We start from the raw sequence: 24,248 nt of genomic DNA, 5'->3' as shown, positions 1-24,248 counted from the left end.
TGTTTGTTGTGGATTTCGGTGGCTACTGCTGACTGAAATTTTCTTAAATGATTTAACTTACTGAGAACTAATCTAATCAAAGTCTTTAAAGTGAGTTTTAAAGAGTTCTAAAGGTACTTTTTTTTAAAGTTAAAAAGCGATTATTTGCAACTTAATTCTTTACTCTCACGGCATTCTATGTCCCTACTGAGAAATTGTAAGGACGAAGTTCTCACCCCCTACAGATTTCTTTTGTTCAGTGACAAGTTCAGGAATCCTCGGCGCGAGGCCGCGACCGAACTACAAAGCTTAACATATACATGTATTCCTACTTTTTGTATTTGGTTTAGTCATAGATTTTATTTTTTCCCCTTGCCGTTAGTTGTTTTGATTTTTAGAGGGACAGGACTTGTATTTGACAATCTTTGAATATGTCTATATATATAAAGTTATGTGAATATTTATACTTCTGTGGTTAAGTGATTTGAAATAAAGTTTCATTTCGATTTCTTGTTTAAAATTTTAGTTCGTACTCGCGAAGGCTCAATATTAAATAAAGATAGTATAAAATATAAAGGTTTAGAGGTAAGTGACGCCTGAGTTTTTAGTACGATCATGAGGTGTTAAAAGTTAGGGTGTTACAGCCCACTTTTTTTGGCGAGTTACGCGGGTCGGCCCGACAAATTTAGGCCCGTTTGCCACCTCTAGGCACAGTGGGAAATGGATCCTCTCTATTTTTTTTTTAAAATTTGAAAAAATAAAAGTGTGATCTCTCACTTTTAATTCTATAAGTGGGACCAAAATTAAATAAAAAAGAGAGAACAATAAAAGATGAAATCAAACACTGGACGATTAATTTTTTTTTTCATTTGAGAGGATCTACTCCCGTCAGAGTGTCACCTACTCACCTTTGCCTTAAGTGAAGATGTTTATCAGTTTGTATGCAGTGTGTAAGGGTCACCAAAAAAAGTTTTAAGAACTGTAAATCAATTTCACCGTGTGCTAACAACTGCGCTTGTGATGACAACTGCACCAACACATACGTACAATTAATTTAATTAAAGGATAAATTAAAATAACATGTTATATATTTAATAAAGGATAAATTATATATTGGTTAGTGTTCATATCCTGGCCCAACGCTAAAGCCCAGGTCCAAACTACAGATCCAACCACAAGGTTGGACTCCTCAGAACACCGACCTTCTCTTTAGAAGTCGGTTCTCCCCACGACTTGCTCTAAAGAAGTCGGGAGCAAAGATTAGCTGGCAGATAATAACTGCCCCTAAAATCTCTCAACCCACTTCCAGGAGTCATATCGTAACCTCCCTAAGATAAAGGGACGATTATCCACCCTAAAAGGTGGAACTACTCCAACGGTGGTTATTGGTTCACCACTATAAATACACTGACACCCCTCAGGTATCTCTAAGTCCCAATACTCTCTAGACCTGCTCATACCCTTGCTAACTTAGGCATCGGAGTGTCTTTGTAGGTACCACCCCCATTCTCTCCCACTCACAAGTCGAAAAGAGTCTCTAAAGGCGCAAACCCGCTCAAAGGCTTCCTTCCTCATACGATTGGGCCAACCCAACGAGTCCAGCCCATTAACCTCCAGTTACCCAACATAACATTGGCGCCGTTGCCGGGGACCCGAGGGATCAACCAATAATGGCGGACAACTCACCAGAAGATGGCCATACAGCGTCTGATTCCGAGCAAGAAAATCCAAATATCAGAAACAATGACGCAGACCTGATCCTTCATCAAGGAACCAGCGACCAGCATAGAAAAGGCACCTCTGGGCTCAAAAACCCAAAGGTAAACTCCTTGGAAGGACGAGAATCCGGAAAGGAAGGGCCACCCCATGCAACCGAACTAATGGGGCTGGTCCACGGCCACCAAGGTCGCCTGGAGCAACTGGAACAGGAATTAGAATGACAACGAGAGGCGGAGCGAAACCTCAGGGAGGAAATAGAACGACGAAAAAAGTTGGAAGAAAAACTCTTAAAACTTGAATCCTCCCTCAAAAGCTAGAACTCCTGCGGTGACCGAGAAGAGTTGCCCCTGGGAGGAGAGGACCCGTTTAGTGAGGACATAATGAGGGCGAAAGTTCCAAGAAACTTCAAAAGCCTTGATATTAACCTCTATGACGGAACCACAGACCCGAAGCATCACTTAAGCAATTTCAAAAGTCGGATGTATCTGGCTGATGCTTCTGATGCAACTCGCTGCAAGGCTTTTCCGACCACCCTGTCGAAAGCGCGATGAAGTGTTTTGATAGCCTCCCTCCAAGGTCGGTTACCAGCTTTAAGGACCTCTCAAAAAAATTCCTAATGCGATTCTCCATCCAGAAGGATAAAGTAAAACACGCACCGAGCCTCCTGGGAGTTAAAAAGGAGGTCAGGGAACCTCTGCGTGATTACATGGAAAGGTTCAACAAAGCGTGTTTGGAAATTCAAGACCTGCCCACAGAGGCAGTTATCATGGGATTAGTAAATGGACTTAGAGAAGGCCCCTTCTCTCAGTCCATATCAAAAAGGCACCCGACCTCTTTGAGCGATGTACAGGAGAGAGCAGAAAAGTACATCAACATGGAGAAAAATGCCAAACTACGGGAGCCCAGCTGGCGACTGGGGCCCCCTCACTCAGCAAAAGAAAAAGAAAGGGAGCCTAAGAAAAAAGAGGAGGTCGGCCCTGACAGGCCTAGGAGATATCACTCCTACACTCCCCTAAAAATCTCCCTAGTAGACGTATACAGAGAAATCTGCAACACTGAAAGATTGCCGCCTCCCAGACCCATCAAAAATAAAAAAGGGGGAGTTGCGGCAACTACTGTGAGTACCTATGGCCACTCAACAAATGATTGCTACGACCTCAAAAATGTGATAGAAAGGTTGGCCAGGAAAGGCCGACTTGATAGATATCTCACGGATAGGTCAGACAATCACGGAAAAAGAAAGCGAGATGATGAAGACAAAAGAGACCCGCCGCCACAAACTCCCGAAAGACACATACATACAATCTCTAGAGGATTCGCAGGAGGGGGCTCACTAAATTATCTCGCAAAAGACACCTGAAGCGAGTTTATCAAGTTGGAAACGAATCTCTCGATCTCCCAACCTTCTCGTTCACCAAAGAGGACGGACAGGGGATCGTCCCCGGGTATGACAACCTGGTGGTAATAACCATGATCTTGGCAAACGCCAACCTCCACAAGACCTTGGTGGATCAAGGGAGTTCGGCAGATATACTTTTTAAATCCGCATTTGATAAGTTAGGGTTGGATGAAAGGGAGCTAAAAGCTTACCCGGACACCCTATATGGATTAGGAGACATGCCAATTAAGCCACTGGGATACATCCTCCTTCACACGACCTTCGGAAAGGGGGAAAATTCCAAAACTCTGAGCATTGACTTCATCGTCGTTGATGTCGGATCGGCGTATAACGCCTTAATTGGCAGGACTATGTTAAATCGGCTCAGAGCGGTGGTGTCAACCCCTCACTTTTGCATGAAATTCCCAACACCTAAGGGAATAGCGACGGTACGAGGAGACCAAAAATTGGCAAGAAAATGCTACAATGAAAGCTTAAGCCTCCGAGGAAAGGGCAAGGAAGTCCACACTATAGAACTCAGGGGAATAAAAGCAAGGGAAGAGCTGCGACCACAACCGGGTGGAAGAACCGAAGAGGTTCAAATCGAAAAAGAGGAAGAAAAAAGAACCAACATAGGGGCCAGCCTAGATGAAGGTCTGAAACAAAGGCTAATAAAGCTCCTACAACAAAATTCTGACCTCTTCGCTTGGAAAGCTTCCGACATGCCAGGGATAGACCCTCGGCTCATGTCCCACAAGCTTTTGGTACACCCCGGATCACGACCCGTACAGCAGTGTAAGTGTAAGCTCAGTGCAGAACGAGCTCAAGTGGTGGAAGAGCAAGTACAAGCCCTCTTGGAAGCCAACTTCATCCGAGAGGTCAGATACCCGGCATGGCTAGCAAATGTAGTGCTAGTTAAAAAGCAAAACGGCAAGTGGAGGATGTGCGTCGACTATACCGACCTGAATAAAGCATGCCCCAAAGACCCATATCCACTTCTCAGTATTGACACCCTAGTAGATGCAAGCTCAGGGTATCAATACTTGTCGTTTATGGATGCTTACTCGGGATACAACCAAATCCCGATGTACCAGCCGGATGAGGAAAAAACTTCATTCATCATACCTAGAGCAAACTACTACTATGTGGTGATGCTATTTGGGTTAAAAAATGCCGGGGCCACATATCAAAAGTTGATGAATAAAGTGTTCGCCCCCCACCTTGGAAACTTAATGGAGGTCTATGTAGATGACATGCTGGTAAAAACTAAGGAGGAAACCGACCTCCTGATAGACCTTTCGCAAGTTTTAGACACCGTAAGGTCGCATGGGATGAGACTAAATCCCACAAAATGCACCTTCGCGGTGGAGGCGGGAAAGTTTCTAGGGTTTATGCTTACACAAAGGAGAATCGAAGCAAACTCCGATAAGTGTAAAGCTATATTGGAAATGAAAAGTCTGACTTGTCTGAAAGAGGTCCAACAATTAAATGGAAGGCTTGCCGCCCTTTCCAGGTTCCTGGCGGGATCAGCACTAAGATCCATTCCACTATTTTCCCTATTAAGAAAAGAATGCCAGTTCGAATGGACTCCGGAGTGCGAAGAAGCTTTCCGGGAGTTCAAAAAGTTCTTAAGCCAGCCTCCAATCCTGACCCGACCTATAGTCAGGGAAGAGCTCGTTCTATACCTGTCAGTAGTAGACAAAGCTATAGCATGTCAGTAGTAGACAAAGCTATAGCATCAGCTCTAATACGGGAAGATGAACTCGGGCAGCATCCTATGTACTTCACCAGCAAAGTTCTACAGGGCCTAGAATTAAAGTATCAAAAACTTGAAAAGTTTGCATACTCCTTAGTAGTGGCCTCACGCCGATTACGGCTGTATTTCCAAGCACACACGATAAAAGTCCGAACAAACCAGCCCATAAAGCAGGTCTTTCAGAAGACGGACATTGCAGGGAGAATGGTTCAATGGGCAATAGAACTCTCTGAGTTCGACTTGAAATACGAAGCCCGAACGGCAATAAAAGCTTAATGCCTCACCGACTTCCTAGCGAAATACGCGGGAGACCAAGAGAAGAAATCCACTACATGGGAGTTATATGTAGATGGGTCCTCCAAGAAAGTTGGAAGTGGGGCAGGCATAATATTGGTTAGCGAAGGGAGAACGTAAATTGAAGTTTTCCTCAAGTTCAAGTTCCCAGCTTCCAACAATCAGGCAGAATATGAAACCTTGATTGTAGGGTTAAAGCTGGTAGAAGAAGTCGGTGCGACCAAAGTAATGATATTCAGCGACTCTCAGGTGGTGACCTCCCAAATAAACAGAGAGTATCAGGCCAAAGATCCCAACATGAAAAAATACTTGGACAAAACCTTGGAGCACCTTAGGCACTTTGAAGAGACCGAGGTAAAGCATATAACTCGGGACCTCAACAGCAGGACAGATGCCCTCTCCAAGCTAGCAAGTACCAAACCAGGAGGGAACAACAGAAGCCTGATCCAAGAAACTCTCCCTGAACCCTCCGTGGACAAAACGAAGGTTGCTCAAGATATCTTTGAAATCACCGTGTTAGACCTCAGATGGATGAAGCCCTTAGTCGAATACCTGAAATTCGACATCCTCCCCAAAGAGGAAAAAGAGGCCAAGAAAATCCGGAGGGAAGCACAAAACTACACGATGGTGAAAAATATTCTCTATAAAAGGGGGATATCAACACCACTACTAAAGTGTGTCCCGACCTCAAAAACAACTGAGGTGCTAGAGGAGGTACACAATGGAATCTGCGGGAACCATCTTGGAGCAAGGTCGTTAGCTAGAAAAGTAATCCGAGCTAGATTCTACTGGCCGACCTTACAAAATGACTCCACGGAATTTGTGAAAAGGTGCCAGCCATGCCAAATGCATGCAAACTTCCATGTAGCCCCTCCCGAGGAACTCATTAGTATAACTTCCCCATGGCCTTTCGCAAAATGGGGATTGGACTTGCTAGGACCATTCCCACAAGTGCCGGGGCAAGTAAACTATCTAATAGTGGGAGTGGATTACTTCACAAAGTGGATAGAAGCAGAACCATTGGCCACCATCACTGCTCAGAGAAGTCGAAAGTTCTTCTACAAGAACATTATCACCAGATATGGGGTACCCCACTCCATCACCACTGATAATGGCACTCAATTCACCGACTCAACCTTCAAAAGCCTGGTAGCCAGTATGAAAATCAAACATCAATTTACATCGGTGGAACATCCACAAGCAAATGGACAAGCCGAGGCTGCAAACAAAGTCATATTGGCAGGGTTGAAGAAAAGGTTGCAGGACGCAAAAGGAGCATGGGCCGAGGAACTCCCACAAGTACTTTGGGCTTATCGGACCACACCTCAGTCTGCCACAAGAGAAACACCCTTCCAACTTGCTTATGGCATAGAAGCCATGATACCGGTTGAAATCAACGAGCAAAGCCCAAGGGTGAACTTCTACGACGAGGTTGGAAACATAAAGGGGCACAAAGAAGAACTTGAACTTCTCCCTGAAGTCCGCGAACGAGCCCATATTAGAGAAGCAGCATTGAAGCAAAGGATGACGAACAGAAACAACCAGAAATTCATTCGAAGGAGCTTCGCCTTAGACGACTTGATCTTAATTAGAAATGACATAGGAGTCAACAAGTCTGGGGAAGGAAAGCTCGCCGCTAATTGGAAGGGACCGTACAAGATTGGTGAGGTCCTAGGAAAAGGTTATTACAAGGTGACCGACTTAAACGGCATCGAGTTACCCAGGTCGTGGCATGCTTGTAATATGAAAAGGTACTACAGTTAAAAGCGAACTCTACTCCCTGATGTACTCTTTTTCTAACTTCATGATTTTTTCCCAAAGTAAAAGGGTTTTTTCTGAAGAATGATTTTTAAAGAGGCATTACAGTAGAGACTAAGAGGTCATAAATAGCCCGAAACTCTTAGTAGCGATAAAGTACATTTGCAAATAAATAAAGATCTTTTTCAAATATCTCTTATAAATTCCTTCTCGCTTTCTATGAAACGCGCCGACTTAAGCTCGACAAAGCGTGAAAATCCCATGAATCGACCTAGATGGTCGTCAGGATAAAACGACGAGGTACAAGTCGGTGTAAAGAGGTTATAAAAGTCGATCGTGAATAAACTCGGAAATTAACCGACTAACAAATCGGAAATTCCGAGAAGCAAAGAAATGCATCGCTGATGAACGGATAATTTATACGCTTTTTGGCATTGTTTTTAGGTAGTTTTTAGTAAGTTCAAGCTACTTTTAGGGATGTTTTCATTAGTTTTTATGTTAAATTCACATTTCTGGACTTTACTATGAGTTTGTGTGTTTTTCTGTGATTTCAGGTCATTTCTGGCTGAAATTGAGGGACTTGAGCAAAACTCTGAAAAAGGCTGACAAAAGGACTGCTGATGCTGTTGGAATCTGACCTCCCTTCACTCAAAATGAATTTTCTAGAGCTACAAAACTCCAAATGGCGCGCTCTCAACGGCGTTGGAAAGTAGACATCCAGAGCTTTCCAGCAATATATATAGTCCATACTTTATTTGGACATTGACGACGTAACTTGGCGTTGAACGCCAAGTACATGCTGCTGTCTGGAGTTAAACGCCAGAAACACGTCATGATCCGGAGTTGAACGCCCAAAACACGTTATAACTTGGAGTTCAACTCCAAGAAAAGTCTCAGCTCGTGGATAGATCAAGCTCAGCCCAAGCATACACCAAGTGGGCCCCGGAAGTGGATTTATGCATCAATTACTTACTCATGTAAACCCTAGTAGCTAGTTTAGTATAAATAAGACTTTTTACTAATGTATTAATCTCTTTTGATCACTTTAGATCTAAGGAACATCTGGGGGCGCATAGTCCTTAGACCATGGGGGCTGTCCATTCGGCCATGCCTGGACCTTTCACTTATGTATTTTCAACGGTGGAGTTTCTGCACACCATAGATTAAGGGTGTGGAGCTCTGCTGAACCTCAAGTTTCAATACAATTACTATTACTTTCTATTCAATTCTCTTTTATTCTTATTCCAAGATATACGTTGCACAACACTTTGATGAATGTGATGATCCGTGACACTCATCATCATTCTCACCTATGAACGCGCGTGACTGACAACCACTTCCATTCTACTCTAGGCCGGGCGCATATCTCTTAGATTCCCCAACAGAATCTTCGTGGTATAAGCTAGATAGATGGCGGCATTCATGGGGATCCGGAAAGTCTAACCTTGTCTGTGGTATTCCGAGTAGGATCCCGGGAATCCGGAAAGTCTAACCTTGTCTGTGGTATTCCGAATAGGATTCTGGTATTGAATGATTGTGACGAGCTTCAAACTCCTGAAGGCTGGGCGTGATGACAAACGCAAAAGAATCAAGGGATTCTACTCCAGTCTGATTGAGAATCGACAGATGATTAGCCGTGCTGTGACAGAGCATTTGGACCATTTTCACTGAGAGGATGGGATGTAGCTATCAACAAGGGTGATGCCTCCAGACGATTAGCCGTGCAGTGACAGCGCATAGGACCATTTTCCCGAGAGGATTAAAAGTAGCCATTGATGATGGTGATGCCCTACATACAGCTTGCCATGGAAAGGAGTAAGAAGGATTGGATGAAAGCAATAAGAAAGTAGAGATTCGAAAGGATTCCAGCATCTCCACACGCCTATCTGAAATTCCCACTATTGATTTACATAAGTATTTCTATCCCTTTTTATTTTCTAATTATTATTAATTATTCAAAAATCCATAAACCAATTTAATCTGCCTAACTGAGATTTACAAGGTGACCATAGCTTGCTTCATACCAACAATCTCTGTGGGATCGACCCTTACTCGCGTAAGGTATTACTTAGACGACCCAGTACACTTGCTGGTTAGTTGAACGGAGTTGTGTCCACACATAAGTGCCATAATAATGATTCCATACAACAACAAAGAATACTACATTGATGTGATCACAATTTCGTCCACCAAGTTTTTGGCGCCGTTGCCGGGGATTGTTCGAGTATGGACAACTGACGGCTCATCTTGTTGCTCAGATTAGGTCATTTTCTTTTCAAAAATCTTTTTCAAAATTTTTCTTTTCTTTTTTTCGTTTTTCCTAACTTTATTTTCGAAAAAAATAATAAAAATCCAAAAAAAATTAGAAAATCATAAAAATAAAAAATATTTTGTGTTTCTTGTTTGAGTCTTGAGTCAATTTTTAAGTTTGGTGTCAATTGCATGTTTCAAAAATTTTTCTTGCATTTTTCGGAAATTCCATGCATTCATAGTGTTCTTCATGATATTCAAGTTGTTCTTGATAAGTCCTCTTGTTTGATCTTGATGTTTTCTTGTTTTGTGTTGTTTGTTGTTTTTCATATGCATTTTTCGTTTGTTAGAGTCCATGCATTAAAGATTTCTAAGTTTGGTGTCTTGCATGTTTTCTTTGCATCAAAAATTTTTCAAAATTTTGTTCTTGATGTTCATCATGATCTTCAAAGTGTTCTTGGTGTTCATCTTGACATTCATAGTGTTCTTGCATGCATCATGTGTTTTGATCCAAAATTTTTAAGTTTTGGGTCATGTTTGTGTTTTTCTCTCTCATAATTAAAAATTCAAAAATAAAAAAATATCTTTTCCTTATTTTTCTCATAATTTTAGAAAATTTGAGTTGACTTAGTCAAAAATTTTCAAAATTAGTTGTTTCTTACAAGTCAAGTCAAATTTTCAATTTTAAAAATCTTATCTTTTCAAAATCTTTTTCAAAAATTATATCTTTTTTCATTTTTCTCTATTTTTCGAAAATTTCAAAAATCTTTTTCAAAATATTTTCAAAATCTTTTTCTTATCTTTATACCATATTTTCGAAAATTCACTAATAATTAATGTGATTGATTCAAAAATTTGAAGTTTGTTACTTTCTTGTTAAGAAAGGCTCAATCTTTAAGTTCTAGAATCTTATCTTGTAGTTTCTTGTTAGTGAAGTGAGTAATTTCAAAATTCTTGAATTAAATCTTTTTATCTTTTATCTTATCTTTTTCAAAATTTTATCTTTTTCAAAATTTGATTTTAAAATATCTTATCTAACTTCTTATCTTCTTATCTTTTTAAAATTTGATTTTAACATCTTTTTCAACTAACTAATTAACTTTTTGTTTGTTTCTTATCTTTTTTAAAACCACCTAACTACTCTTTCCTCTCTAATTTTCGAAAATATCCCACCCTTTTTTTAAAAAATTCTTTTTAATTAACTAATTGTTTCATGTTTTAATTTTAATTACATTTTATCTCTAATTTTCGAAAATCACTAACCCCTTTTTAAAATTATTTTCGAATTCTCTTCTTCTTCTCTTCTTCTATTTAATTATTTAATTACTAACACTTCTCTTCACCTCTCTCCATCTAAATATCCGAACCCATTCTTCTTCACTCTTCTCCCCTTCCTTCTTCTACTAACACAAAGGAATCTCTATACTGTGACATAGAGGATTCCTCTTCTTTTCTTGTTTTCTTCTCTTTCATATGAGCAGGAATAGGGAAAAAGGCACTCTTGTTGAAATTGATCCTGAACCTGAAAGGACTCTGAAAAGAAAACTAAGAGAAACTAAATTACAACAATCTAAAGGTAACCTTTCAGAAATTTTCGAACAAGAGAAGGAGATGGCAGCCAAAAATAATAATAATGCAAGGAGAATGCTTGGTGACTTCACAAAGTCAATGTCCAAATTTGATGGAAGAAGCATCTCCATTCCTGCCATTGGAGCCAACAACTTTGAGCTGAAGCCTCAACTAGTTGCCTTAATGCAACAAAACTGCAAGTTTTATGGACTTCCATCTGAAGATCCTTATCAGTTTTTAACTGAGTTCTTGCATATCTGTGAGACTGTAAAGACGAATGGAGTTGATCCTGAAGTCTACAGACTCATGCTTTTCCCCTTTGCTGTAAGAGACAGAGCTAGAATATGGTTGGATTCACAACCCAAGGATAGCCTGGACTCCTGGGATAAGCTGGTCACAGCCTTCTTGGATAAATTCTTTCCTCCTCAAAAGCTGAGCAAACTGAGAGTGGATGTTCAAACCTTCAAACAAAAAGATGGTGAATCCCTCTATGAAGCTTGGGAAAGATACAAGCAGCTGACCAAAAGGTGCCCATCTGACATGTTTTCAAAATGGACCATATTAGATATATTCTATTATGGTCTATCTGAATTTTCGAAAATGTCATTGGACCATTCTGCAGGTGGATCTATTCACCTAAAGAAAACGCCTGAAGAGGCTCAAGAACTCATTGATATGGTTGCAAACAACCAATTCATGTACACTTCTGAGAGGAATTCCGTGAATAATGGGATACCTCAGAAGAAAGGAGTTCTTGAAATTGATGCTCTGAATGCCATACTGGCTCAGAACAAAGTGTTGACTCAACAGGTCAACATGATCTCTTAAAGTCTGAATGGATGGCAACATGCATCCAACAGTACTAAAGAGGCAGCTTCTGAAGAAGCTTATGATCCTGAGAACCCTGCCATGGCAGAGGTTAATTACATGGGTGAACCTTATGGAAACACCTATAACTCATCATGGAGAAATCACCCAAATTTCTCATGGAAGGTTCAACAAAAGCCTCAACAAGGCTTTAACAATGGTGGACGTAATAGGCTGAGCAATAGCAAGCCTTTTCCATCATCTTCTCAACAACAGATAGAGAATTCTGAATAAAACACTTCTAATTTAGCCAATCTAGTCTCTGATCTGTCAAAGGCCACTTTCAGTTTCATAAGTGAAACAAGATCCTCCATCAGAAATCTGGAGGCACAAGTGGGCCAGCTGAGTAAGAAAGTCATTGAAACTCCTCCCAGTATTCTCCCAAGCAATACAGAAGAGAATCCAAAAGGAGAGTGCAAGGCCATTGATATAATCAATGTGGCCGAATGCACAAGGGAGGAGGAGGACGAAAATCCTAGTGAGGAAGACCTCCTGGGACGTCCCTCAAGCAAGAAGGAGTTTCCTATTAAGGATCCAAAGGAATCTGAGGCTCATATAGAGACCATAGAGATTCCATTAAATCTCCTTCTGCCATTCATGAGCTCTGAAGACTATTTCTCCTCTGAAGAGGATGAAGATGTGACTGGAGAGCAAGTTGCTCAATATTTAGGAGCTATCATGAAGCTGAATGCCAAGTTATTTGGTAATAAGACTTGGGAAAGTGAACCTCCCTTGCTCATTAGTGAAATGGATACCTGGATTCAGCAAATTTTACCTCAAAAGAAACAAGATCCTAGCAAGTTTTTGATACCTTATACCATAGGCACCATGACCTTTGCAAAAGCTCTGTGTGATATGGGGTCAGGGATAAATCTTATGCCACTCTCTGTAATGGAGAAGCTGTGGATCATTGAGGTACAACCTGCCTTGTTCTCATTACAATTGGCAGACAAGTCACTAAGACAAGCTTATGGAATAGTAGAGGACGTGTTAGTAAAGGTTGAAGGCCTTTACATCCCTACTGATTTCATAATCTTAGACACTAGGAAGGAAAAGGATGAATGTATCATCCTTGGAAGACCTTTCATAGCCACAGCAGGAGCTGTAATAGATGTCAACAGAGGTGAATTAGTCTTTCAATTGAATGGGGACTACCTTGTGTTTAAGGCACATGGCCATCCCTCTGTGACAAAAGAGAGTAAGCATGAAGAGCTTCTCTCAGTTCAGAGTCAAGAAGAGCCCCACAGTCAAACTCTAAGTTTGGTGTTGGGAGGCCACAACCAAACTCTAAGTTTGGTGTTAAGACCCCATATCCAAACTCTAAGTTTGGTGTTGGGACTATACAACATTGACCTGATCACCTTTGTGGCTCCATGAGAGCCACTGTCAAGCTATTGACATTAAAGAAGCGCTTGTTGGGAGGCAACCCAATTTTATTTATCTAATTTTTATTTTATTTTATATTATTGTTATTTTTTGTTTTATTAGGTACATGATCATGTGGAGTCACGAAAAAATATAAAAATTAAAAACAGAATCAAAAACAGCAGAAGAAAAATCACACTCTGGAGGAAGCACAGGCTGGCGTTCAACGCCAGTAAGGAGCATCTGGCTGGCGTTCAACGCCAGAACAGAGCATGAAACTGGCGCTGAACGCCAGAAACAAGCAACATTCTGGCGCTGAACGCCAGGAATGTGCCTAGAAGAAAAGCTGGCGCTGAACGCCAGTAACAAGCATGAAACTGGCGTTCAACGCCAGAAACATGCTTTACATGGGCGTTGAACGCCCAGAACGTGCACCACTCGGCGTTTAAACGTCAGAATGGTGTGCAAAGGCATTTTACATGCCTATTTGGTGCAGGGATGGAATTCCTTGACACCTCAGGATCTGTGGACCCCACAGGATCCCCACCTACTATATTCCCACCTTACCTCCTAATCCTATTTTACTCTTCCCCATGTCACACTTTCCAAAAACCCTTCACCAATCACCTCAATCTCTCTTCCCAATCACCTATTCACCACTCACTTCCATCCACTCTTCCCCATAAACCCCACCTACCTTCAAAATTCAAAAACATTTTCCCACCCAATCCCACCCTAAATGGCCGAACCTACCCTCTCCTCTCTCCCTATATATACCCTTCCATTCCACTTCATTTTCACACAACACTACCCCCTCTACTATACCTTGGCCGAATCCATCTCTCCTCACTCTCCTCCATTTTCTTCTTCTTCTTCTTCTTCTTCTCTCCCTTCTTCTCTTGCTCGAGGGCGAGCAATATTTTAAGTTTGGTGTGGTAAAAGCATAAGCTTTTTGTTTTTCCATTACCATCAATGGCACCTAAGGCCGGAGAATCCTCTAGAAAAAGAAAAGGGAAGACAAAAGCTTCCACCTCTGAGTCATGGGAGATGGAAAGATTCATCTCCAAAAGCCATCAAGACCACTTCTATGATGTTGTGGCAAAGAAGAAGGTGATCCTTGAGGTCCCTTTCAAGCTCAAGAAAAATGAGTATCCGGAGATCCGACATAAAATCCGAAGGAGAGGTTGGGAAGTCCTAACCAACCCCATGCAACAAGTCGGAATCTTAATGGTTCAAGAGTTCTATGCCAATGCATGGATCACTAGGAACTATGATCAAAGTATGAACCCGAGTCCAAAGAATTATCTCACAATGGTTCGGGGGAAATACTTAGATTTTAGTCCGGAAAATGTGAGGTTGGCATTCCACTTGCCCATGATGCAAGAAGATGTACGCCCCTACACTAGAAGGGTCAACTTTAATCAAAGGTTAGACCAAGTCCTTATGGACATATGTGTAGAAGGAGCTCAATGGAAGAGAGACTCCAAAGGCAAGCCAGTCCAACTAAGAAGACTGGACCTCAAACCTGTGGCTAGAGGATGGTTGGAGTTCATTCAACGCTCCATCATTCCCACTAGCAACCGATCTGAAGTTACTGTGGATCGGGCCATCATGATTCATAGCATCATGATTAGAGAGGAAGTAGAAGTTCATGAGGTCATCTCCAATGAAATCTACAAAATAGCCGACAAGCCCTCCACCATGGCACGGCTAGCTTTTCCTCACCTCATTTGCCATCTATGTTACTCAGCTAGAGTTATCATAGAAGGAGACATCTCCATTGAAGAGGATAAGCCCATCACCAAGAAGAGGATGGAGCAAGCAAGAGAGACCCTCCACGGTTCTCAAGAGATGCATGAGGAAGCTCATCATCAAGAAATCCCTGAGATGCCTCAAGGGATGCACTTTCCTCCCAACAACTATTGGGAACAACTCAACACCTCCTTAGAAGATTTGAGCCATAATGTTGAACAATTAAGGGTGGAACATCATGAGCACTCCATCATTCTCCATGAAATAAGAGAAGATCAAAGAGCAATGAGGGAGGAGCAACAAAGGCAAGGAAGGGACATAGAAGAGCTTAAGAACATTGTTGGTCCTTCAAGAAGAAGACGCCACTAAAGGTGGATTCATTCCTTGTTCTTATTTCTTTCTGCTTTTCGGTTTTTTTATGTTGAGTTTATCTATGTTTTGTGTCTCTACTTCATGATCATTAGTATGTAGTAACTATGTCTTAAAGCTATGAATAAAATCCATTAATCCTTCACCTCTCTTAAATGAAAAATGTTTTAATTCAAAAGAACAAGAAGTACATGAATTTCAAATTTATCCTTGAATTTAATTTAATTATATTGATGTGGTGACAATACTTTTTGTTTTCTGAATGAATGCTTGAACAGTGCATATTTTTTATCTTGTTGTTTATAAATGTTAAAATTGTTGGCTCTTGAAAGAACGATGAACAAAGAGAAATGTTATTGATGATCTGAAAAATCATGAAATTGATTCTTGAAGCAAGAAAAAGCAGTGAGAAAAAAAAAGGCGAAAAAAAAATATAGAAAGAAAAAGAAAAAGCAAGCAGAAAAAGCCAATAGCCCTTAAAACCAAAAGGCAAGGGTAAAAAGATCCAAGGCTTTGAGCATCAATGGATAGGAGGGACCAAGGAAATAAAATCCAGGCCTAAGCGGCTAATTCAAGCTGTCCCTAACCATGTGCTTGTGTCATGAAGGTCCAAGTGAAAAGCTTGAGACTGAGTGGTTAAAGTCTTGATCCAAAGCAAAAGAGTGTGCTTAAGAGCTATGGACACCACTAACTGGGGACTCTAGCAAAGCTGAGTCACAATCTGAAAAGGTTCACCCAGTCATGTGTCTGTGGCATTTATGTATCCGGTGGTAATGCTGGAAAACAAAGTGCTTAGAGCCACGTCCAAGACTCACAAGTAGCTGTGTTCAAGAATCAACATGCTTAACTAGGAAAGTCAATAACACTATCCGAAAATCTAAGTTCCTAGAGAAGCCAATCATTCTAAACTTCAAAGGAAAAAGTGAGATGCCAAAACTGTTCAGAAGCAAAAAGCTACAAGTCCCGCTCATCTAATTATAATTAATATTCATTGATATTCTGGAATTTATAGTATATTCTCTTCTTTTTATCCTATTTGATTTTCAGTTGCTTGGGGACAAGCAACAATTTAAGTTTGGTGTTGTGATGAGCGGATAATTTATACGCTTTTTGGCATTGTTTTTAGGTAGTTTTTAGTAAGTTCAAGCTACTTTTAGGGATGTTTTCATTAGTTTTTATGTTAAATTCACATTTCTGGACTTTACTATGAGTTTGTGTGTTTTTCTGTGATTTCAGGTAATTTCTGGCTGAAATTGAGGGACTTGAGCAAAACTCTGAAAAAGGCTGACAAAAGGACTGCTGATGCTGTTGGAATCTGACCTCCCTGTACTCAAAATAGATTTTCTGGAGCTACAGAACTCCAAATGGCGCGCTCTCAACGGCTTTGGAAAGTAGACATCCAGAGCTTTCCAGCAATATATAATAGTCCATACTTTATTTGGAAATTGACGACGTAACTTGTAGTTGAACGCCAAGTACATGCTGCTGTCTGGAGTTAAACGCCAGAAACACGTCATGATCCGGAGTTGAACGCCCAAAACACGTTATAACTTGGAGTTCAACTCCAAGAAAAGTCTCAGCTCGTGGATAGATCAAGCTCAGCCCAAGCATACACCAAGTGGGCCCCGGAAGTGGATTTATGCATCAATTACTTACTCATGTAAACCCTAGTAGCTAGTTTAGTATAAATAAGACTTTTTACTAATGTATTAATCTCTTTTGATCACTTTAGATCTAAGGAACATCTGGGGGCGCATAGTCCTTAGACCATGGGGGCTGGCCATTCGGCCATGCCTGAACCTTTCACTTATATATTTTCAACGGTGGAGTTTCTGCACACCATAGATTAAGGGTGTGGAGCTCTACTGTACCTCAAGTTTCAATACAATTACTATTACTTTCTATTCAATTCTCTTTTATTCTTATTCCAAGATATACGTTGCACAACACTTTGATGAATGTGATGATCCGTGACACTCATCATCATTCTCACCTATGAATGCGCGTGACTGACAACCACTTCCGTTCTACTCTAGGCCAGGCGCATATCTCTTAGATTCCCCAACAGAATCTTCGTGGTATAAGCTAGATAGATGGTGGCATTCATGAGGATCCGGAAAGTCTAATCTTGTCTGTGGTATTCCGAGTAGGATCCCGGGAATCTGGAAAGTCTAACCTTGTCTGTGGTATTTCGAGTAGGATTCCGGTATTGAATGACTGTGACGAGCTTCAAACTCCTGAAGGCTGGGCGTGATGACAAACGCAAAAGAATCAAGGGATTCTACTCCAGTCTGATTGAGAATCGACAGATGATTAGCCGTGCTGTGACAGAGCATTTGGACCATTTTCACTGAGAGGATGGGATGTAGCTATCAACAAGGGTGATGCCTCCAGACGATTAGCCGTACAGTGACAGCGCATAGGACCATTTTTCCGAGAGGATTAAAAGTAGCCATTGATGATGGTGATGCCCTACATACAGCTTGCCATGGAAAGGAGTAAGAAGGATTGGATGAAAGCAATAAGAAAGTAGAGATTCGAAAGGATTCCAGCATCTCCACACGCCTATCTAAAATTCCCACTATTGATTTACATAAGTATTTCTATCCCTTTTTATTTTCTAATTATTATTAATTATTCGAAAATCCATAAACCAATTTAATCTGCCTAACTGAGATTTACAAGGTGACCATAGCTTGCTTCATACCAACAATCTCTGTGGGATCGACCCTTACTCGCGTAAGGTATTACTTGGACGACCCAGTACACTTGCTGGTTAGTTGAACGGAGTTGTGTCCACACATAAGTGCCATAATAATGATTCCATACAACAACAAAGAATACTACATTGATGTGATCACAATTTCGTCCACCAATCACAGAAATAACCTAAGTTATGAAAACTCAATATATCAAAAATTGAGCACAAGGAATATCGAAAAGAGGTCAGAAAACCCATGGAAAGCAATAAAGACTGTCTCAAACCTTCAAAAATTCAAAAGCTTAAGAAAAGAGACAGCCGGCCAAGAAAAAGCAAAAAGATAAAAAAAGGGTTTTTTCTTCAAAACCTAAAGCAGAAAAAAGCATACACACAACCAACGAAAAATAACCTAAACACTTGTCCAAAAAAGGGGTATTTTTAATATTTTGTTTATGGCCATAAAAGGCCAAAAAAGTGTCAACAGCATACCACGACAACACAAAGATAAATAGTTTAAAAAGTGGGGACCCACAGGCCCGGCCCCATATAGCCAAAGATAATTTTTCAAAGAGCATCACCATCACCACCTGGAAGAGTAGTCGGAGCACCACCAGAGTCAGGGAGAGAGACATCCATAGGAGTTGGAGGGAAAGTCTCAGGAGCCTTGGAAGAACTCGGAGCATCATCTGATCGGGGAGGGGACTCTATGATTCTCTTACCTCGAGTCTTCAACTCGGATTCAGATACAGGTCGGGGAGGAGACACAATGGCCCCATCAATTACGACCTTATCCGGATCCAAGGGTGAGAGATCCAAGTCGGAGCAAGAACCCCGACCTGTTCCTTAAAAACTCTCCACGCCTCCTCGGACCCCTCGGCAATAGAGTCTTCCAGCTCCGCATAAGCGTCCCGAGCCCTCATTAGATCTTTTTTGACCACCACAAGGTCTTGGAACAAACTCGAGTAGCTCTGCTTCGCCTTCTCCCGCAGGCCCTCCGCCATAGAGCATCGGCCCATCAACTTCTCCCCCTCCTTCCGGAGATTATCCCTCTCTTCCCTCAGCTTGCTGACCTCCTCCCTCAGGCTCCTCTCAGAATCTTGATACAAAAGAATCCTCCCCTCCAGCTCCTCAACCCTCTGGGATGAGCCCAAAGAGCTAACGGGAGTCTTCTCAAAAATATCAAGAAACTTGGTGCACACCCCCGCCGCCCTGATACTCTCCTGAGCCAGAATAGTAAGGTGGTTTCGAAGAGAAACATCATCCATACTTATACGAGTATAAGGATAGATATGCTCCCGGATAAATTGACGCGCATCCACCTTAGCCTCACCTTCAAAAGGAGAGCCAGACTCTAGAGCCTTGCGTTTTTTCTTTTCTGGCTCAGGAGAAGGTCGGGAAGAAGGGGGCGGCAGAGAAGAAGCCGAGGAAGAAATAACGATAGGTCGGGCAGGGGTCCCCAAGCTGTGAAAAGAAGAAGGAGGAGAAGGACCAGTCGCCTGGTACCACCGACCCTGGCACGGGATCTCGCATTGGCCTCCTGAACCCTCTGGTAAGACTCTCTCGAATTCTTCTTTTCCATCTCTGCAAAAGCCATTAGGTAAAAAGTCAATAAAACAAATCAGAGAAAACAACTCGAAAAGTCGGTAAACTCAACAAACCAATACGACACTACCTAATTGGGCCTGCACAAAGGTCGGAGACCCCTGGAGGAACTTCTTGGTATCCATATAATGGGCTCTCCCCCAAACTTCTCGGAGGAACCCAACGATGGCTGCCTCCACCTTGTCTAAATCATCTAAACTATATTTCTCGCAAGAAGAGGCCTCTAACCAGTACAGAGGAAAGCGATGGGAAGAATTTTCATCCAGGAAAAAAGTGTGGTGACCCTCTACAACTTGCACTTTGAAAAAGAAGTTTTTAAAGTCATGAAAGGATTCATCAAAAAGGGTAAAAACTCTCCGGCCTTGTATGGTCCGGAAAGAAACCCATTGTTGTTTGTTATTTTGCCCACTAAAGGGCTTAGTCATGTGAAAAAGAAAAAAGAAAATCCTTAAAGAAGTCGGGAAATCTAAAGCATGGCTAATGAATTGATAAATTTTCAAAAAACTCCAAGAGTTGGGATGGAGCTGTGTAGGAGCAACACGGCAGTGGCCTAAAACATCCATCTCAAAGTCGGAAAAAGGGAGAAAAACGCCTAGGCGGGTAATCATGCTCTCATACATGTAGAAAAAATGAGGGACCGCCTCAGAAGCCCTCCCAAAGCAAACCCGGTCGTCCAGACCCAGGACAATCAGTTCATATTTCGGCTCGTCCTCATCAGAGGTACAAAGCCTATGATGAGTGCGGAGGTTGGCGATGAAGTCCGTGTTAATAAGGGGTTCTTCCCCCAAAACCGTGACATCCACCCATTGAGCAAGAATTTCAACAGAAGACATTTTTGTTTTTCTAGAACAACCTACAAGGAAAAAAGAAAAAAAGGGGTCTCTAAAGGGGCCTGGAGTCAGATACTTGACAATACAAAGTCTACGACCAACTCTCCTCTCAAATAAAAAGAAAAAACATGCAACTCTACAAAGAAAGAACAAGAAGAGAAACTGACATTTTTCTTGCGAGAAAATGGAAGCAACGGCACTCGAAAAGGAAGGAGCTTTCTTCTTTCGATCAAAGGGTGTAGATGGAAAAGTTTTCAGAAAGGAAACAAGCAAGGAGAAAGGAAAGTATTTATACACACGTTAGGGGCATAAAGGTAAAACGACGCAGGCCATTCAAAAGTTGCACCTTTACCGATGTAACCGCCATCGCGTATAAATGGTCAAACCCCTAAGCAACGCGACGTTTGATTTGACGCGACTGTTGAAAACTTTTGAAACACGTTGGTTCCGAAAAATCACGTCAGATCCTTAGCAGGTCGACTATGAACCCGAGTTATAATACTCGACCCCAATCCTTAAAAGGAATTGGGCTCGAGTATGGGCACTGTTCATACCCTGGCCCAACGCTAAAATCCAGGTCCAAATTACAGATCCAACCACAAGGTTGAGCTCCTCAGAACACCGACCTTCTCTTTAGAAGTCGGTTCTCCCCATGACTTGCTCTAAAGAAGTCGGAAGCAAAGATTAGCTGGCAGATAATAACTACCTCTAAAATCTCTCAACCCTTCCAAGAGTCATATCGTAACCTCCCTAAGATAAAGGGACGGTTATCCACCCTAAAAGGTGGAACTACTCCAACGGTGGTTATTGGTTCACCACTATAAATACACTGACACCCCTCAGGTATCTCTAAGTTCCAATACTCTCTAGACCTGCTCACACCCTTGCTAACTTAGGCATCGGAGTGTCTTTGCAGGTACCAGCCCCCATTCTCTCACACTCACAAGTCGGAAGGAGTCTCTAAAGGCGCAAATCCGCTCAAAGGCTTCCTCCCTCATACGATTGGGCCAACCCAACGAGTCCAGCCCATTAACCTCCAGTTATCCAACGTAACAGTTAGTAAGTTTAATTTTAATGTATTAATATTGTAAGAAATTTTTATGTAATTACACTCAGTCTTTTTAGATCACTATTTATGTAGTTAATGTAAAAAATAATTATTTTTATTGATGTGGTATTATATTATTAGATGTACGTATAAAATTACTTTATATTAGTGCATTAAAATTAAATTCTTTTTTAATATACTAAACTTTTTTATATTTAATTAATTTAATTAAATTTTATTTTAATTTTATTCAATAATATTAATTTTACAGTAAATAATTATTTAATTATTTTTAATCATATTTAAATAAATTATTTTCAATTATGTTATTTTCATTTTAAATAAATTTAATTTTTAATTTTACTCTTAATTACATCACTTTTATTTTAAATACATTAAATAAATATCTATAATAAAAAATTATTATTATTAAAAAATAAAATAAAATTTTATTTAGTTATTCATTGTTATCAACATAAATAACTTTTACTTCTTAACTACTAAAAAGCCCGCGCTTATAATTTTTTTTATCACTTGAATGTTTTCGAATTATAAATCATGTTATTAACAATAGATGTTTACGCAAATTTAATTTTTGCTAAAATATATGATGCAACCGTTTTGAGATGGCCGTTTTGAAATGGCCTATTTGAAGTAGTGGAACAGGTGATACAAAATAAAGACATTTGATCAATGATTATGGACTAAATTAATATAATATTTCTAGATAATCTCATGGTCAATCTTACATGACATAAGAAATTTAAGCCCACGTATAATTTGGTAAATATAAATGCAAAAGAATTAGAGCTGAATATTCTTCAATATCCTACATCGGTTAAAACAAAAAGAATTATTTTAATGGAACATAATCTCATGTCATGTTTTTATCATAAATAAAAAATTATGTAAAAATTCAGGTGAAATTAATTTCACATAAAATTAATATTTAAAAATTATTAAATAAAATTTAATTAAATTATTTAATAATTTTTAATTATCAACTTCGTGTAAAATTAATTATATCTGAATCTTCACCAAAAAATTATTATTAGCAAAAATATAATATCTCATGTGTCTTTAAATAAGCATATGTTAAAAAAATTTAAGATAAAGTTAATATCTAATACTCTTACTTCTTTTTTTAATGGAAAATAGTTGCGCCAAAATTTGGAATCACACTCTTCCGATGAAAAAAATACATTGCCCGGTACTCCAACAGCACCAAGGCAAGTGTGGGAAGAGCGCAATAGTTGTAGAGCATGAGGTAGTTCCTAAACGGCAGGTGATTTAGTACTCTAAAGTAATATAGAATTTTAATACTTTTTAATTATAAGAAATCAGCTGTATATAGAATTTTAGTACTTTGTAACTCATCTAAATTTTGATTTTTAGTTAATATTAAATTATTATAAAATTATAACAAAAATAAAAAACTAAGGATAAACAAATATTTTTTATTATAAATTTCTTATGTCAGGTAAGATTGATAATGAAATTGTCTAGAAATATTATATTAATTTAGTGCATAATCAAATATCTTTATTTTGTATCACCTCCACTACTTCAAATAGGCCATTTCAAAACGTTTGTATCATATATTTTTAGCACAAATCAAATTTGCGTAAACATCTATTGTTAATAACATGATTTATAATTCGAAAACATCTGATTTATATATAAAAAAAAGACAAATAGGTTTATGATTTTTTTTTGCGGATATTTTTGTTTTTGACCGTTGCAAAATACTTTTAAATTTTTGACGTTCTTAAAAGTTGGATGGATTAATCCCTCCGTCCAAATAAGTCTGACATGGTTTCTGTAATGCTTGTCACGCATATTCGTAAGTGATGTGTACATCGCCATGAATTCAGTAAATTCTCATTTTTTCGTAAATTCTCCACTTTGAATGTTTTTTTCTATTTCTTTCAAGTCATTCTTGCCTTCAAAACTTTAAATCACTCAAACAAACATATAAAGACGGCGAATTCGTGTTCGACACAAATATGCCGGCATCATGAGAGAATCCGTGCTTCATAGACAGCAGCAGACCAGAGTAGCCAGAGCTAATCAATAATCATTAATCAGATAATCATTCAATAAAAACATAAATTATCAAATTAAAATCAAAATAACAATAATAAAATCAATATCAAAAACAACAAACCACAACAAAAACAATTTATCAAATTAATAAGTTATCAAAATCTCAAAAACAACACAACAGCCTAATAATCAAAACAAGTTAAGAAAACAACCTAATAAGGCAACACACTAACAGTAACTCTCAAAGGATAAATTCAATAAAAAATACCATTACCAACAACACAATAGACTGAACAGAGCCAGGAATTAAGAACAATTAATAAAACTTAAAAAACAGCAGCAGTTAATCACCTTACACCAGAAATCAATAAATCTATCTATTAAAATTCAAAAACAGCATACTCCATTTACTCAGAAACTAAGAAAAACAGCAGCAGAGTAACAAATCCATTCTCAACAACGCAAAATCAACGATTTGATTTCCATTCACATTCACAGAGCATAAAAGTAAGAACCGAAGAAGTGAAAAACCTGTAAGCCGCGAGCAAGACGAAGAGCGGCGAGATGATAGCGAGCGGGGAAGGGACGGCCCCAACCAGTGAAGCCACGGGAGGATGGGGACGGTGCCGAGCTACAAAGAGAGGGGATGGGTTCGAGACAGGAGGAAGGAGGAGGTCACGGAGGCGCCGACAACCACGGACGGCAGCGGCAGAACCGTTGAAAAAGTTAGGGTTTTGATTAAAACTTAGAACCCAAAATTTGAACTTTGAAGGATCACTTTTTCTAATTCTGAATGAGTTCACGAAGCGGGTGTTACAGGAAGGGGGTGGGTCAAGCGGTGGCGTTGGTTTTTTTTTTTTTTCAAATCCAAAACCACGTAGTTTCCAAAAACAGGTCGGTTTTTAATTCGGCGGCTAATCTTTTATTGATTTTATAATTTTTAAACGGTTTTTAACTTAGTGGTT

At 39.9% G+C, this 24,248-nt stretch overlaps 1 protein-coding gene across 1 annotated transcript in view; it reads right to left on the bottom strand.

The window, feature by feature from the left end:
- Positions 1–24,248, bottom strand: part of LOC130979187 (cation/H(+) antiporter 18-like) — a 33,686-nt gene extending 9,438 nt beyond the window's left edge. The window contains exon 1 of the mRNA XM_057902561.1: positions 23,815–24,248. The gene's annotated coding sequence lies outside the window, so the exon portion shown is untranslated. The remainder of the gene's footprint in view (positions 1–23,814) is intronic.

The sequence above is a fragment of the Arachis stenosperma genome, chromosome 5, assembly GCF_014773155.1.
Source record: "Arachis stenosperma cultivar V10309 chromosome 5, arast.V10309.gnm1.PFL2, whole genome shotgun sequence".
In the NCBI taxonomy this organism is placed as follows: Eukaryota; Viridiplantae; Streptophyta; class Magnoliopsida; order Fabales; family Fabaceae; genus Arachis; species Arachis stenosperma.
This window is presented reverse-complemented; position numbering and strand designations above follow the sequence as displayed.